The sequence below is a fragment of the Globicephala melas genome, chromosome 13, assembly GCF_963455315.2.
Source record: "Globicephala melas chromosome 13, mGloMel1.2, whole genome shotgun sequence".
NCBI classification, from domain to species: domain Eukaryota; kingdom Metazoa; phylum Chordata; class Mammalia; order Artiodactyla; family Delphinidae; genus Globicephala; species Globicephala melas.
The window spans coordinates 87,357,790-87,367,579 of record NC_083326.1 but is presented as its reverse complement, the minus strand read 5'-3'; positions in this window follow the sequence as shown (position 1 = coordinate 87,367,579).

Sequence of the window (9,790 nt, the reverse complement as noted above, 5' to 3'; positions counted from 1 at the left end):
GAGCAGTGAGCAAAACACAGTTCTTGTTCTCAGGGAGCTTATATTCCAGGTGGGGGAGAGAGACAGGTGTTGACAAATGACATGAAACACAGCACAGGGTAAGAAGAGAGAAAGCGATGGGGGTTGCCACTTAAATAGTGTGTCCAAGAAAGACGAAGGAATCCTTAGCAGAGACCAGAATGAAGTGAGGGAGCCAGCCACATGGGTATGGGGTGGAAGCGTGTTCCCAGCAGAGGGAACAGTCTGTGCGGAGGCCCTGCGTCAGGGGCACAGCTTGTGTGCGGGAAGTGGGGCAGGGCTTGCTGAAGCAGGAGAGGAGCAGCCCACAGCCAGCCTTGGAGGGCACTTGGGGGCTTGAGTTTTTCACGGAGGTGGCAGCCACACGAGGGTCTGACTAAGGAGTGTCCAGAGCCGACTCAGTCTTTCCAGTGTTTCTTCAACCTGGGTAGAACAGGAGCTCAACCAGTGGGTCAGGTTAGAGGAGAGATGAAAGATGATCTTCTGGTAGTGAGGAACCAACTCAACCTGGACTAGCTTAAAGAAGAGGAGTTTATGTGGAAACTAAGATATTTCACGGAACGTGAGAAATGACCAGAATGAGGGACTGGAACGGCAGCCAGGCTTTGTCTCTTAAACTCTATTCTCCTTGTGTTGCTTCCTCCAGATCATTCGGAGGTGGTAACATGGTCAGCAACTTCTCACTTTTGCATCATATATTCCAGGTATCCAAAGGGAGATGGATCCCCCCCCCCTCACTTCAGGTGCAAAGGTCCTGTGGCAGGGCTGTGAGGAGTTGGGCTTAGGTGCCACCTCCAGACAGTCATCGTGACCAGGGGGCCAGTCTTGTAGCTGAAACACAGTGGTGCTAGATACGGCAACAAGGTAGATGGTTTCAGAACCTGCCACTCAAAGTGGGTGCATATGTAACTAACTCTAGTTTTGGGTTTTTTTTTTTGTATAACATCTTTATTGGAGTATAATTGCTTTACAATGGTGTGTTAGTTGCTGCTGTATAACAAAGTGAATCAGCTATACGTATACATATATCCCCATATCTCCTCCCTCTTGCGTCTCCCTCCCACCCTCCCTATCCCATCCCTCTAGGTGCTCACAAAGCACCGAGCTGATCTCCCTGTGCTATGCGGCTGCTTCCCACTTAACTCTAGTTTTGATACCATGGAAATTTTAGTCAAACTGTAACTTTATTTTTTTAATTTCTTAATTTTGATGAAGTTCAGATTATTTTTTCTTTTCCTTTTTTTTTAAAGATTTATTTTATTTTTTCATTTATTTTTATTTTTGGCTGCATCGGATCTCAGATGAGGCACGCGGGCTCTCCCTTGTGGAGCATTGGCTTCTCTCTAGTTGCGGCTCGAGGGCTCTAGAGGCGCGCCAGCTTAGTTGCCCCACAGCATATGGGATCTTAGTTCCCTGACCAGGGATCGAACCCGCGTCCTCTGCATTGGAAAGTGGATTCTTTACTGCTGGACCACCAGGGACGTCCGTAATTTTATTTTCATTTATTTATTTATTTTGGCTGCTCCGGGTCTTAGTTGCAGCATGCAGGATCTTTCAGTTGCCGCATGCAGACTTCTCAGTTGCGGCATGTATGCGGGATATAGTTCCCCCACCAGGGATCGAACCCAGGCCCCCTGCACTGGGAGCGTGGAGTCTTACCCACTGGACCAGCAGGGAAGTCCCCAAACTGTAACTTCTTGAAGGCTAATTTTGGAAAGAATTTTGAAATGTTTGCTAAGTAAATATGTGTTAAGCACACAGTTCTCATAATAGATTTTCTAGAAGTCATTTCCATAGTGGCCCCAGTACAGAAATGTCAGAATCAAAGGAAAAGAAAAGAAACTCCAACCACTTGTATTTTAGTTTATTTTAAACATATAACAGCTGCAGATAGACACTCCCTAGTAGCTACTTTTGGATCTCACTGATAATGATGAGTAGAAGGGGCCAATTTTGATGGTCACGAGCAATTTATGCTCAGACTTCTACTTCCTAAATTATTTTATCCTAGTAGCAGTGTTGTTAAAAGGCAGCAATAATTAAGTTAATGAATTTTCTCTTTCTGGTTTTTATTTGCTCATATCCAATGTGGGAGGATTGCAGCAGGGGATGGCCAGGCTGCCCCAGCTCTAAGATTCTCTATTTTAAATGGTCATTGCCATTGTCAATGACACTGGTATGATTCCAGACGTCTCACAATCCCACTCATCTCTAAACCACATGCAAAGTGTCTTCTCCAGGAGCAGGACCCAGTGTTCTCTCTATCTGAGATCTCTTTTTCTTATGCAACTCTTTTTTTTTTTTTACACACACACATATTCGTTTTTATATTCTTTTCCATTATGATTTGTCACAGGATATTGAATAGAATTCCCTGTGCTCTACAGCAGGACCCTGTGGTTATCCATTCTATATATACTAATATGCCTCTGCCAATCCCAAACTCCCACTCCAGCCCTCTCCCCACCCCTCCCCCTTGGCAACCACAAGTCTGTTCTCTATGTCTGTGAGTCTGTTTTTGTTTCGTAGATAGGTTGATTTCGGTCACATTTTAGATTCCACATATGTGATATCGTATGGAATATGTCTTTCTCTTTCTGCCTTGCTTCACTTGGTATGATCATCTCTAGTTGCATCCATGTTGCTGCAAATGGCATTATTTCATTCTTTTAACAGCTGAGTAGTATTTCATTGTGTATATGTGCCACATCTTCTTTATCCATTCATCTGTTGATGGACATTTAGGTTGTTTCCATGTCTTGACTATTGTGAATAGTGTTGCTATGAACATATCTTATGCAACTCTTTAAACTCCCCCAAAGGAACCAGGGATTTTGCCTTTACTTAAGAGACGCATTTGATCCTGAGAAAGTGGAGGATGCTGCTAGCATCCTCTTGTTTAGAAATATTCATTTGAATAATCAACATGGGTGCATATACCCATTTAAAAATGATCAGTTGCTTGACAGATATTAAAGAACAACCCTAGTTCAACTCAAGTATTACGGAGGGCGCATGCGGTATAAGTGCTTATGTTTTAATTCTTAAGTCAATTCCATCATGTTTTTATTTACACTTTTAGGAGCATATAAGGCTCAAGGTTCCAGCCTCAGGATTTCCTTCACCACCGTGCAAAGGGCTTGGCAACCTTGTTCCTTTGTTAAAATGATGTGATAAGATACATTTCTAGTTTAAAAAATATATAATTTGACTAGTTAAAACATGACAGCTTGTGACCTTTGGTTGCAGCGGGAGATGTCAATTCATTGATTCTCGGATGGGAAAACAAGATGAGCTGCTACCGCTTCAGCACTAGAGGTCGCTGCAGGTCCACTGATGCTGTGAGTCCGGGCGGCGGTACACCCAGCCTCCCCGGCGCCAGAGGACCACAGTTCTGCTCCGCTGTTCTTGCTGTCTGTGCAAAAGGAAATCTTGAGACGGTCTCGTTTCTAGGTGCTGCTTTGCCGCCTTTCTGATGTATTAAAATAACCACAAAACCAACATGTATCCAGCGTCACATATATTTTACTATTTGGTGGTTAGAGTTGAAAATAATCTTCTAAACCATCCCTCCAATGATACATTGGAACAGGACAGCATCGGTCACTGCATTTACTTTTACACCCAAAGAGCTCACTGATGTCACTGGTCATCTTCTCCAGATGTCTCATACGATGAGACAAAAATCAATTTACAAATAATTGATCATATTTAACCACACTGGATGACTCTTATGTTGATCAATTTAAACACCCAACTGACAGAGACCTTTGGCCAAAATGAAAAACTGGTATTTGAGAATTGTGAGAAATAATCTTTTTAAAGACTTTTGTGGCTGTTTGGAGGTGGGGACCCTACATCCTGACTTGGACCAACATATCTGTGAGAGAAAAGACGAGAGTAAGTTATTGAAATTCCAAGCAGAGAACTCTATACTGTTGAGAAAAGCTAGCCCTTGGGAAGAAATTGGAGTGTACACCTGATTTACTGGGTGACCTTAGAGGACTTTTATTAAGAGGAAAAAGTAGAGTTTTTTTTAAGCCAGAAGTCTTCCCAGCCCTATCACTGCCATTTGTTTATTCCCCAAAGCATCCTTAAGTAACTTCCAAATTAGTCCGTTGAAAGTGTCCTCAGATTTCAGCTTTGAAGCTGTGGAATGTTTGCTTGTAACAACCTGCAGGGTTCACTTTCCCTTTGATGTTGGCAAACTCTACAAATTGCCAAATAAAGTGTTTCCTTCTGTGGCTGCTCTGAGTTCCTCCCGGGCAGGATCAACTCCCTCTGTGTCACTTTCATAAACTTTTTTTTGGCCAGAGATGGGGAGCCATTTCCTTCCATCCATCACAACCCCGGGATGTGCACATCTGATTCAAAGTCCACAAAAAGGGGTTAATTCACTCCCTGACAAAGGTGTATGGAACCCAAGACCCAGCCTTTCAAGCTGAAACGCTGATTTCAAAGGGGCTAAAGAAATCAGACCATTTGATGCTGAGCTGAGAAGAGAAACTGCGTCCTTGGGATGCGTCTTGCTCGTCACGGGATCCTGGCTCAGGATCTGGTCAGAACACCGGTCGGAGCGCCAGCGTTCTCTTTTGTCTGTGATCAAGTGCTCTGGAAGCATTAGGCAGGGGCTGGCTCTTTCTTTGGGAAGGATGCTTTCTGGCTTAAGACCTTCAGACTGACACTCCCATTTTCCTCCTGATGGTGCGTACACAGCCCACTCTCAACAGAGGAGCCTTGGTCAACCAGGCTGAGAAGAGGCGGCTCCCAAGGACCACAGAGGCTGGCGCTCCAAACGCGGGTGGCTGCCGCCAGCCCAGCCACACGCTGTCAGACAGATTTCCTGCTCTGGCCTGGACTTCCATGGTGATCAGCCTCGCCGGCCCGTTTTCTCCATCCTGGAGGATAATACAGTCAGTGCGGGCACGTAGAGGAGCTCTACAATTGAGATTTTGTTAGGTGAGGAATGAGTAGAAGTGTTTTCAAGACAGAACACAGGGACCAGGAATTAGACAGGAAAGTGGGAAAGGACTCGGCGTGCAGGGGGCCAGCCGCCCTGGCTACGGCAGAGCCCATCCTGCTCTGGGCGTGGGATTCTTAGCTCACCAGCCTCCCTGGCACCCAGTGGCCACACAGAGGCCAGGTGTTGTGAAGGCAGGAAGGCAGGGGCTCCAGGAGGGGAAGAGAGGCTGGGGAGCTCACGCTTGGCCCCTGCCTCTCAGGTGCTCTCGGAACACCTGGAGATCTTCCAGAAACGTGACTCGGCTCGCCTGACCTGACATCCCACGCTGGCCTCCCAATTCCCTTACACCAGCCCAAATCCCGACAAGGCTCTGCATATCTGCTATCCGTCCCCTGACCTCACCTCCTTCCTCGCTCTCCCTGGCTTCACTCAGCCTCAGCTGCACTGTTTTCTCTCTGACCCTCTCAGCTTTTTCACACCTCAGGGCCTTTGCACTTGCTGTTTCCTCCACCAGGCATGGTTAGGACCCGATCTGTACACAGAGGGTTCTTCTCACCAGTGAGGTCCCCTTTCTAAGGCCATCTTCTCAGAGAAGCCTGGCCCAACCTCTCAGAAGTTAACTAAACATTGTCCTGAGTTTCTTCTTAGGCTCTTTCTGAAAGTATCTCGTTCTCAGTTTGCTTGTATGTTGTCTGCCTGTCTTCAGGAGAATATAAGCTTGGTGGCATCTTGTACACTTGCTAAACCTCCAGTGCCTGGACAGTAATAGGCATGTAATAAATATGTATTGAATGGAGGATGGGATCCACCTAAACCCTTTCCTCTGAGCACCCCAGCCCACGAGGACCCTCCCTTGGAAGTCTCAGCCCTTCTTCTCTGTGATACACTCTACAGATCCCAAGAGATCAAGTATAAGATCAAGTCTAAGGGCAGCATGGTCCTCCACACTGCATTCTGTCTGGTGCCTGGTGCAGGACCTGGAGCATCTCGCATGGCCATTCATTGGTGCAGTGTGGCTGGTGCAGCCATCATTTCAGGGCAAAGCCACACCTCCCTCCTTTGAGCTCTCCTGATGCGTATCATAATTAGTCCGAAGCTTAGCTGTGGCTCCAGGTGCCCATGTTTCTGCCTCCACTGGACTATAAGCCATTTCTTGGTGGGTAGAGCTGGACGCGGATGGATTATTTTTTAGGCTTTGCTTGTACCCCACTCCTGCGTCTGTGGAGTCAGGCTGAGTTCAGAGGAGGTGCATTGGTTAGAATTATTCGCGTCAGCTGTCGTAACAAAGAAACTCAAACTCCTGTGACTTAACACCCTATAATCTTATTTCTCGCTGGCCCCAAATCCAGTGCTAGAACGTGAGCCTCCAGACTTAGGGGGGCCAGCCTCCCTCCATCTCGTCCCTCTGTCTTTGCTGGGAGCCTTGGGGTTCCCTACTGGACTTTGGCCTCCAGCTGGAAGTTGTGGGAAAAGACTTTGGAGGGTCACGCCACAGGGAGGTTTTGTAGGCTCTTCCTGGAAGGGATGGGCATCACTTCCATCCACATTCTTTTGGCCACTCAACCTATAGCCACACTTAACCTTAACCTTAGGAAGGTCAGGGTGTGTGGTTTGGCTACAGGTAGAGGTTTTGGTGAACATTAAGCATCCCTCACAGGCTCCCATGAATGAACAAGTGAATGAAAAAGTCCAGGAGGTCTTTTAGCAGTGGGTTTACGGCAGAGGCAGCCTTGCGGGTTCTCCTTGACCTCTGGTAGAGCCTCGCCCCCGACAGAGGGGGCCCCCGGGGGCTGACCAAGCTACAGGTAGAAATGCAGGATTTCTTCCAGGCAGCACTGCATATAACTTCAATGAAGACTTTAACGTCCCGTTGAGCGTTCTGTATTGATCCATGAAACAGTAACATAAGGCAAAAGGAGCACCCTACTCTTAATCTTTGCAAAAGGAACCTAATCCCTTAGGTTCTCCTAGGGGTTACCTGGAGAGGCCGGGGGTCACCTAGGAGAGTTCCCATATGTTGGGTTTTTAACATCTGCTTGTGGACCCCTGGGAGGAGGAGAGTCAGAGGGGACGGAGGGGAGAGTAGAAGAAGCATCTAGATTTCACTATGGTGACCCAGAAGAACCCAGACTGCAGAATGACGATTCCTTTCTCCTGCCAGATGTCCCATGTGGGTTGCAGGGGGCTTTGCCTCCCTGGGCTGGCTGATGGAGGTCCCACCGTCTTGGAGAAGCTTGAGCTGGTGGTCCATTCAACCCCCCTGGTGGGGGTGTGGGGAGGTGCCCTGTGGACAGCCACAGGCGGGCTTGTCACTGCCTCATCTTAGAAGTGTCCTCATCACTTCCACTCACACTTAGCTGGTCCCCCGCAAGGGGGCCGAGAAGCATCGCCATCCCCGTGCAGGAAGCAGAGGACACCGGATCCTGCACCGTCCTCAAAGGCGCTTCATGGGGAGTCTCCGGGGGGGGCTCTGTCTGGAGGGATGCCTTGCTCAGCCTCACCAGGAAGGGCGAGAAGTATCCCTGCTGGGAACAGTGCACTCCACGTCGGAATGCTGTTGCCACTCTTGAAAGAGACAAGTTGTTGGATCTGTGGCCTTTTCTATTTCCTGGCCACTCCACAGATTTGGGGAAACTGAGAAGAAAAGAAGTTTCAGAAAGGTTCCTCTGCACCCTCAGCAGGGATTGATCTGGTAGCTCACGTTTCATCCCAGCGATTCTCAGACTTCAGGCGTTTCTCACCATCTTCATGACTTTTGTCCGGGGGGGAAGGTGACACATGTCCTATCAGTGGTGATTTAATGTCCTCCTTGAAATCAGCCCATTCTTCAAAGACTTGGGTAACTTAATTGAAAAGGCAGCTTACATCACTAAAGGGAGGCTGAGACATCAAACGTATTAATAATGAAAGTAAAAGTGAACCACATTCACAAATTCTAGCTAGACATTGTCACTCTGAACAGAAAGATCTGCCTTTCGTTTTATTTTTATTTTATTTTATTTTTTTGCGGTACGCGGGCCTCTCACTGCTGTGGCCTCTCCCATTGCGCAGCACAGGCTCCAGACGCACAGGCTCAGCAGCCATGGCTCACGGGCCCAGCCGCTCTGCGGCATGTGGGATCTTCCCAGACCAGGACTCGAACCCGCGTCCCCTGCATCGGCAGGCGGACTCTCAACCACTACGCCACCAGGGAAGCCCTGCCTTTTGTTTTAAAAGCAAGGGCTTTGCAATTGTGAAAAGTTCTCTTCCAAGAGTTGCTCAGGCCTGAGCCTTTCTCCTTTGATGTGATGAGAAGGGTTGGAAGAGGACTGATTCCGTTGTAAAGAATGCCCCATCCTTGAGGTACCACAAAACCTCTTCTAACCACCAATGGGACAGTTGCCTTCAATCCTTGAATTCCACCTTTACCATCTCCTAATTTTCCTGGAAACTGCTGCAGAAAAACGTTTTGTTTTATGGAAAGACGACAACCCAAACTGCCTGGTGTCACAGCCTAATCCACACAGCACGAACAATTAGTACTATTTAATTACTGACAAAATTAGGCTTACAAATTGATTTATGGCCTTGCAGAGGAAACACATATTCTTGGAGGAAAGCAGATTTCTCACAATTAATTTGAGAGAGAAAAGGCAGGCACGTCGGATGGGAAGTGGTCCCCGAGGCCTCAGCACAGCTAAGAGCTGGCAGGCCTCAGCCTTCTTTTCCAAATCTTCCTAAGGCAGTGCTTCTCCCAGGATTAGTTGTGCTAATTACCCAAAGAAGATTAGATGTATTAGCTAGAACCGCATTCTGGAGAGTGAGTAGCCATGCTTACATCTTATTTTAGCCACTGGTCGGGTATCTGGAGTTGCAGCTTCCCCCAAAAGCTTCCACGCCAAAGAGCAGAAAAAACTTTGTAAGCCAACTGTGTATAATGGGGAAATCACCTAACATGGAATCTGTCAGCCACCTTTAGTTCTGAGGATGCAGATAGAGAAAATCTTTTGCAATGACATACCACTTCCCCCCAAAAAAGGTATCTAGTGATTGCAATTCTGGACAAGAATATCTCAATTTGATTTAGAATATATAAAATGATTGTTTTTAGTAAAGAATAGGGACCACTAGTTCCTAGTCAATAAATTGGAAAAATGTTTTAAAACAGACTCAGTTTCACATTGAAACTGACTCTGGCAAGCTAGGGTTGGCACTTTGTGCAGTTTACTGTCTCTGCCACTAAGAGGCCAGGTGACAGAGTGTCGGGGACTAAGCCTCAGTTTCCCTTTCACTGAGGTGGAAGGGATAGTGGACTAGACCGGTGGTCCTTGGATGGAAAGCATCGGTAACACCTGGCAATTGTTAGGAATGCAGAGTACCACCTGGACCTGATGAATGCGGGGGCGGGTTCTCAAGGTCCCAGGTGATGTCGAAACTTAAGTTTCAGAAGCACTGAAATGTATAATCTCTTAGGTTCTTTGCTGCATAAATTCTTCAGAATTTTTATAGGAGAGAGATGCAAAGAGAAAAGGCAGAAAGTTTAAGAAATAAAGGAAAGAACAACAGGACAGACATTCAGAAAATTAAACACAGAATAAAGTAGAAGCACATATCATCAGGAGTGAAAGCCAGACAGACAGTCTTTTGAAACTTTGGAAGCTAAACACTCTTAAAGTGTCGGTATATTTTGCAACCACCGCCATCTAGACTAAAACACCTGTGGCTCCCCTGGCTGGATGATGACGACCCATTTTTACCTTCTGGGGTAAGTTCACCTCATTTGACTTGGTTGTTGTTTGTTTGCAGTATTCTTTAAATATTCAGAACGCT